We start from the raw sequence: 8,833 nt of genomic DNA on the forward strand, positions 1-8,833 counted from the left end.
CCATCTTGACATGGGCTGCTCCCTTGTTTCTCTGTGTCTTCTCTTTCTCTGTCTCTTACAAGGACAGCCATCATTGGATTTAGGACCCATCCTAAGCCAGGATGGTCTCGTCTTGAGATTTGTACCTTAATTACATCTGCAGAGAACCTTATTCCAAGTAAGGTCACACCGCTTTTCTGGTTTCCTTTGCTTCTGGCTTCCATAGCTCATCCCTCACAGCTGGTCCAATGAGAGACACAGTTTAAGGCTCAATCTCTCTCAGCTTCTACAAGAAATGTGATTCAAGTGGAATAAAGAGCATCTGCCCCCAGCCCTAGCTAGCCCTCCTAGAATAAGTCCTTTCTCACACCCTCTTTTTTTTTAACCCCCAATTTATTATTTTACAGTTCTACGGGCCAGAAATCTGAAATGAGTCTCATTGGGCTAAAACCAATGTTTTGGCAGGGCTGAATTCCTTCTGGAGGCTCTACGAGCAAATCCATTTCCTTGTCTTTTCTAGGTTCTAGAGGCTGCCTGCATTCTTGGTTCATGGTTCCATTTCTCTGTCTTTAAAGCAGCAACATCGGGCCGTCTCTCTCATTCCAATGCCCTTCTCTCCTCTCTTTCACTTATAAGGACCCTTGTGATTACATTGGGCCCACCTGGATGATCCAGGCTAAGCTCATGATCTCAAGGTTGATTAGCAACCTCTTTTCCCCCTTTCCATATAATAGTTCCCCCTTTTCCATATAATCTAACATATTCATAGGTTCCAGAGACATCTCTGGACATCTTTGAGGGACCATTATTCTGCCTACCATGCCTCTCTTTCCTATTTTCCACTTTCTCCGTATCCCTAGCGATTTCCTCAGATCTAGCTTTTAGGTAACAAATTCTCACCTGTGTTTGAGCTACCATCTCATTTGTCTATTGAGTTTTTTTGTTTTTTGTTTTTAAAGTTTAGTTGATTTACAATATTGTGTTAGTTTCAGGTGTACAGCAAAGTAATTCATATATATATTTCAGATTACTTTTCATTATAGGTTATTACAAGATATTGAATATAGTTCTCTGTGCTATACAATAAATCCTTGTTGCTTATCTAGTTTATGTATAGTAGCTTGTAACTGTTAATCCCATACTTCTAATTTATTCTCCCCCCACTTTCCCCTTTGATAACCATAAGTTTGTTTTCTATGTCTGTGAGTCTGTCTCTGTTTTGTATATCTATTCATTTGTAGTATATTTTAGATCCCACATATAAGCGATATCATATAATTTTGTCTTTGTCTGACTTACTTCACCAATAATCTCAGGTCCATCCATACTGCTGCAAATGGCAATATTTCATTATTTTTTATGGCTGAGTACTATTCCATTTCATATATATGGTATATATATATATATATATATACCACAGCTTCTTAAGCCGACTGTCTATTGATGCAATAATCTCAGGTCCATCCATACTGCTGCAAATGGCAATATTTCATTATTTTTTATGGCTGAGTACTATTCCATTTCATATATATGGTATATATATATATATATATATACCACAGCTTCTTAAGCCGACTGTCTATTGATGGGCACTTGGGTTGTTTCCATGTCTTGGCTATTGTAAATAGTGCTACTATGAACATTGGGGTGTATGATGTATCTTTTCAAAGTAGAGTTTTCATCTTTTCTGGATACATATGCAGGAGTGGGATACCTGGATCGTATGGTAGCTCTTTTTTTAGTTTTTAAAGTAATTTCCATACTGTTTTCTATAGCGGCTGCACCAATTTACATTCCCATCAACAGTGTGATAGGGTTCCCTTTTTGCCGCACTCTCTCCAGCATTTATTACTTATAGATTTTTTGATGACAGCCATTCTGACTGTTCATACTCTCTTACAGAGATGCCCCACGGTTCCCTATGACGTGTGTTACTCCTTGTTGCAACAAGTATTACACCCAATTTGTTCAACTACAAGTTCTGTAATAGAGAGAACAGTGCCCAGTCTGCCCCCACTTCCCCAAAGATATGTCCACCCAGAATCTCAGAATGTAGGTTGGCCAAACTGTAAGGTCAGAGGCTGGGGCAGATGCTCTTTATCCCACCTAAATCACATTGAGCTTAGAAGCTGGGAGAGATTGAGCCTTATACTTGGTTTGCCATTGGACCAGCTCTGATGAAGCAGGCATGGAAAGCAGAAGCAAAGGAAGCCAGACAATGATGTGACCAAGAATATGCATTCACCTGCATACAGAGGGCCTTTGTCTTCCTTTCTCTGCCTTAGTCACCACTGATACCAGTTCCAGGCATGAAGTAGGTGCCATCTAAATACTTAGTGGATGAACAAATGAAAACATCAGACCTGTTTTTTTTTTTCTCCCCTTATTCCCATAGGAGGGGTTCCAATGGAGAAGATGGCAGCCTATAGCTCATCCAAGGCAGCTCTGACCATGTTTTCAGCAGTCATGAGACAAGAGCTATCCAAATGGGGAGTTAAAGTCTCTGTCATCCAGCCTGGAGGCTTCCGAACAAGTAGGTGTCTGAGCCCCAGAGCCCTGCAATATTCATTCTGGAAGGGATGCTGAAGGTCCTTTGTTTTGACAGAGTTCAAGCCAAACCCCTCGGTGGTGGACCAAAGAGGGGTTGGGATGGGTGGGCTTCTTCTAAGCATAGAGGGGCAGGTGCCAGGTTTTGCAATGTATGGTTGCTCCCCTGCCTCCTTTCACCAAGGAATTAAGTTTTGATGTTATGTATTTTTCAAACACAACCTCCTCCCCTCTGAAGGACATGACCCACATCCTTCTACCCCGGGAGGAGATGGCCATCCTCTCCTCTCCGCTCCCTGAATTTCTGGACTCTGAGCAGATGTAGGCAACCCCCATGACTCAGTCCTTAGTTCTGGGTCATTAACCATGTAATCGGTGATCTAAATGAAGATGTAAAAGAGCATATCTAATAAAAGACCACACACTGGGAGGGATGCCTAACACACTAAAGAACAAACCCTAGAGGTCTGAATATTAACCCAAATGCACCAGATAAAAATCTAAAAGAAAAGCAGAACTTTGTCTTGAAGCATTTAGCAGCCAGGATCTCCCAGAGTTGTCCAGGAGGAGCATGAAGACTCGGTGAAAGGGCTCATCTGAGAAGGAAACTGAGGGAAAGAGACCTGGGCCACTCAGGTCGAGAGGCGGGACCAGAGCAGTAGGAATGGAGGGAAGGTGAAGTCTTGAGAGGGGTTTCCAACTTGGGGACTCCCTGGGCAGGTAGGAGAGTTGAGGGGAGTTGATGGAGAAGGAGGGTGGGTCAAAGATGATGCCGAATATGGCAGCCTGAGAGACAGAGCACAAAAAGCTGCCTGACAGCTAGTGGAAGGGGAGAATGATGAATTTGATTTTGAACCTGGCAGGAGGATTGAGAGTCTGGTGACACAGCCAACGAAAACTTCCAACACACGAGGCAAGATTCCCTTTGGACCAGAGAGCAACCCTGCAGTTAAGTTACAGTTTCAAGGACTCACTGGAATTGTCATAGCTAACGTTTTGGGCAGCTGTTCTTATCAGGCACTAGCCATTTCCCGTACATTCTTCCCTGATATTGTTGATCTTGTTGTTTTAATTGAGAAATATCATATACACACATAGTTTAATAAATTATCAATATTATAAAAATTCATGTACTTAACATCCAGATCAAAAAATAAAACACTGCCAGCTCTCAGAAGCCCTCACATGGTCCTCTCCAGTTTTAGCCCTCTCCTCCCTGCAACAGGTAACCCGTCATACTTTTTGTAACATTCGTTTATTTGCTGTTCTTGACAATGTTCCATGCATACATGCATCCCCAAACAATAGTTTGGCTTTACTGGTTTTTGAACTTTAAATGGAATCAATGTGTATGTATTTTTTTGCATCTGGCTTCTTTCACCAAACATTATGTTTTCACAGTTCATTTACATTGTGTGTAGCTGTAGTTCATTCATTTTCATTGCTAGTATTCTGTGAATATGCCACAATTTTTCTACTATCGATGGGATATTTGGGTCACTTTTGGACAATGTGAACAATTCAGCTGTGGACATTCTGGCACACCTACTGTGGCGGATGTGTGTGTGATTTTTCCTATGACATATACCCAGGAATGGGATGACTGGATCATAGATTTTAATTATCTTCAACTTTATTGGATAATTCCAAATTGTTTCCTTAAATATCATTCCAATTTTACTCCCATCCTTTCCATATATGTCTTAATCTGCATCACAGCCCTGAGGAGTAGGTTTAATTGACATCATTCACCAGGTGAGGACACTGAAGTAGGATGGGTAATATATAGCTCAGCATGGACATCTGTGACACCACGATGGTGGGGAATTTGAAACCAGATCCCTAGGTGCAGAGCCTGGTTCTTTTATATCAAGATGTCCTCAGTTTAAAGCTGATATTTGATGGGCTCTCTAAAGGCAAGAGGCCAGACGGTGGAGGGCTGAGGACTTAAGTTTGGAGAATGACATTTGAAGTGGGGGATGACGAAAGGAATCTTTAGGGACACAAAGAGCTCCTGAAGACATTCAGGGAGACATATCAGATTTTTTGGGTACCTTGCAATAAAAAATAGCTCAAGAATATTGCACGCTTCACAGATTTTAAGACTTTATGTGTACAATCTCACTTAATCCTCACCTATGAGGTAGGCATCATAATAGTCCCATCTTATGGGTAGAAAACCGAGGCGCGGAGAAGTTAAGGAGTGTCTAAGCCACAGTGCTGACATGAGGCAGAGATGGGATTTGGATCCACGTCATCTTACCAGCTTGTGTGTAGCCCCAAAGTGGCAGGGGATGGGCAAGTGTGTGTCAAAAGTGGCAGGTGAAGGATGACAAAAGGGTGGCGGCTTTGTCATCAATAAAGAGAGTTTTGGGGATTTTGGACAGGGTAGGCACAAGAGTGATTAGAAAGTCCATGAGGTGTTTAAAGAGGGAGTAAGTGGAGAGGAATAGGAATCCCCTGTGAGAGCAGAGACTGCAGCAGAAGTAGCTGGAGGAACAATAGTTCATGCAAACATGTTTTTTAAGATGCAGAAGCCCTCTGGAGTAGTAACTATCAGGGTAATCATTTCTTTGAGTTTGGTGGTGCCTTCGTGAAAAGAAATGAGCAATGGAAACTCCGTTTGCATTTCCATGCGTATAATTGGATTTCACTGGCTTCATTTCATAGTGAGGCTCCCCTGCAGTCCTGGTATCCAGGAGTCACCCAGGCTAGCAAAGATTCATCCCCGCAGCAATCTCTGAGCAATCACACACTTTGTAGGAGGGAGTGTGGGTTGCTGCAACCTTTCTGGAAAGTAATCTGGCACTAGCTATTAAAATTCAAAATGAATGTGTTTTTTGACCAGACAGCCACCCTTTGGGGACTGTAGCCTAAAGAAGTGAACGCCGAAAAACAAAAGGATACATTGTGCAAAGCTGGTGACGGCAGCGTTCCCTGAAATGGTGAAACCTAGGAATGACTGGCAAGTCTTCTGACAGAGAAATGGTGACTAAAAGCTGCTCAATGGAAAATTCTGCTGCTCTGGTTGAAAACTATAGCCATTGACCAGGAGGCAGGTCTGTGATTCATTACTAAGCAAACAAACAAAAATCAAAACCCACAAACAAACAAAAATGCAAATTCCTGGAAAATACGTATAGTATGATCCTTTTTGTGTTTTGTTTGTTCCTGGTAAAGTAAAATTAAGCCAAAGTCAAACATATCTATATGTTTGTATGAGCAAGGAGGGAGTGTAGAATGACACACAATACTGTAAGTTTCCTCAGAGGAGATTAATTTTAAAAACATATGCATCTCCTCATTATTCATTATTTATATAATGAGCAGCCATTACTACTATATTTTAAAGTAAATATATAGATACTATTAGATTTTATATAATAAGCAGGAATTTACTTCTATATTAAATATATGGTTATATATTTAATCACATATAATTTATGTTAAAATTTAACGTGTTATTTAAAATGAAATTAAAATTATATTTATTAAATAGATAACATGAGGGACTTCCCTGGTGGTCCAGTGGTTAAGACTTCACCTTCCAGTGCCGGGGCGGGGTTGGGGGGATGGGAGGGTTGGGGTATGGGTTCGATCCCTGGTCAGGGAGTTAGGATCCCACATGCCTTGGGGCCAAAAAACCAAAAACATAAAATAGAAGCAACACTGTAACAAATTCAAGAAAGACTTTTAAAAAAACAGATAGCATGATGCTCAACATTACATATTTTTTTAACATTTTTTTTTTTTTTTTTTGGCCGCGTGGCTTGCGGGAACTTCCCTGACCAGGGATTGAACCCAGGCCACGGCAGTGGAAGCCCGGAATCCCAACCACTAGGCCACCAGGGAACTCCCAACATTATATATTTAATTTTATACACAGAAGCAGACGTTATTGCTATATTTTAAAAAATTATATGTGTAGGTATATACATATCATATAGATAATATATATTATATACATTATATTTTATATTGTATATAATAGTCATGAAAAGATATGTACTAGAATGTTTGTGGCAGCACTATTCGTAAGAGCCTCAAATTGAAAACAACCCAAACGCCCATCATAGTATAATAGATAAATAATTTATGGCATATTTACAGAATGGAAAGCTACTGACTACACAATACATGCATCCATGTGTGCATATGTCTAAAGTCAGGCAAAGCTACTCTACTCTGTTCATCTGACAGTGGCTCCTGGGAAGGTGGCTGAGGCTGGTTTGCCCTTTTCTTGGTCTGGTTGCTGGTTACATGAGCTATTCGGTTTGTGGAAACCTATTCATCTGTGCACTGTTCTGTATGTATGTTTAAAAGAATAGAATTGCCATTATAAAGCACATACTTTAAAAGGCATTTGGGAATGTCCTTCCCAACAGAAGCCAATTCACAAGGGCCTTCCTCCCAATTAGGGGTAGGACATGCCTGTTTTAGCCTTCCCAGCATCTGAACCTCTCTTTTTTTCTTGCATCTCAGACATCACAGGCACGAGTGACATGTGGGACAAGCTGGAGAAAAACATCCTGGACCACCTCACCCCTGACGTGCAAGAGGACTACGGCCAGGACTATATCCTTAGGGAACGCAATTTTCTCACGTTAATGCAAACCTACTCTGTAATGGACATCTCCCCAGTGCTCCTGGACGTCCAGCATGCCATCTCTGCTAAGAGCCCCTTTGCATTTTATGCACCGGGGAAAATGACTTATCTGTGGCTCTGCTTTGTTTCCCTTAGCCCTACTGGCATATTTGATTATTTTAACAAAAAAATGCACAGCTATGGAAGGAGCACGCCCAGAGTGTTAAGCATGCCTAACTGGAAGAATGAGGCCATGTAGGCAAATCAGTGGGAAATGTTAGAGTCTTGGAATGAAAGGGAATCTCGAGCTTCCCATTAAAGTTGTGGTTTCCTACCTTGCAGCCCCTGTGAACTCTGTTGGTTGAAGAGCGAGACAGCAGGGAAGGGGGCAGGGCACAAACTTGAAAAGAATGACATAGACATTGAGCATATGACATAAAACTGGTTAGAACCGACTAGGCCCAAGATGGCAGAAGATTCAACTTCCAGTGGACCTTTAGCCTCATTATACGCACACTGTAATACATTAGCTAAATGACACACCCACTGGAGCCATAATAGTTCTGAGGCAGACCATAAAAAGCCAAAAAGTGGGCGGTGGCCCAATTCCTGGAAATCCCCACCCCTTCCCCGAAATAGTTGGAATAATCCTCCCACTCATTAGCCTATGAAATCACCCAGCCCATAAAAACTAACCACCCCATATTTTGGGGTGCTCTCAAGCCTTTTGAGATGGACCAGATTCTGTCTATGGGGTGTGTCTCTCTCTCAGTAGATCTACTTCTTACCTATCACTTTGTCTCTCACTGAATTCCTTCTGTGATGAGACATAAAGAACCTGAGCTTCATTAAGTCGTGAGACCAGGTGTGCGATTTCAGTTAAAAGACGGCGGGTTTGAGTCTCAGTCTGGGTTGTGAGGTTTCAGTAGGACTTACTGCAGGGTAGAAATGATCACCATGGAGAGCATTAATTGGGTGTTTACACTGAATACATTTCAGATATTCTCTCATCTAGTTCTCATTTGAGAATGGAGGTAGGAATTTTCACCCTTACTTCATAGGTAAGGGAACTGAGGATCAGAGAAGTTAAGTTCCTAGTTCATGGTCACACAGCTAACAAAAGGCAGAGCTAGAATTGAAATCCAGGTTGGACTCCACTGCTTGCCAGGAGAGGCAGAAGAGAAAGAGAAATGAAGAGGGAAAAGAGAGAGGAAAGGGAGAAAAGGAGGAGGAAATGGTAAGGACCACAGTCAAATCGAGTCTTTCTCATTGTGCATTGATATCCTACTGTAACTACTGCTTCCAAGGTATTGGATTCATTGTATGTAATCAGCGCTCCATGCCCCTCTTCTCCCTTCCTCTACCAGGAGCCCTGGGGATAATAGGATGAGGTCTCCCAACTCAAGCAGTGCCGCTGAGGTCTTTTGGCAGACATGGGGCATGTGACTGGCTGGGTTTGGTGTCCATAGAAACCATCCCTGAGGCCTCCATCTGAGCATCCAGGATGGAAAAGGCAGCATTATCACTTGGAGAAGGCCAACTGAAAGGAGCAACGTCAGACACTCAGGGAGGTGTAGCCAAGTTCACCTGGTAGAGGCAAAAGGGGAGGAGCTGGTGAACAGAGGGGGCAGGAAAGTAACCAGAAAAAAACCCAGCTTGACATGAGGGAAGCAGAGATCCAGATATCTTGCTCATTGCAAACCTCCCTTTGTCCCATTTCCT

At 42.1% G+C, this 8,833-nt stretch overlaps 1 non-coding gene across 1 annotated transcript; it reads left to right on the plus strand.

The window, feature by feature from the left end:
* Positions 1-2,374: 2,374 nt before the first annotated feature.
* On the plus strand, positions 2,375-7,452 carry LOC102984629 (uncharacterized). Its single transcript, XR_008615467.1, has 2 exons — positions 2,375-2,512; positions 7,009-7,452. It is a non-coding gene; the product is annotated as an uncharacterized protein (transcript).
* The last annotated feature ends 1,381 nt before the right edge of the window (positions 7,453-8,833 follow it).

This window comes from Physeter macrocephalus, chromosome 17, assembly GCF_002837175.3.
Source record: "Physeter macrocephalus isolate SW-GA chromosome 17, ASM283717v5, whole genome shotgun sequence".
NCBI lineage: Eukaryota > Metazoa > Chordata > Mammalia > Artiodactyla > Physeteridae > Physeter > Physeter macrocephalus.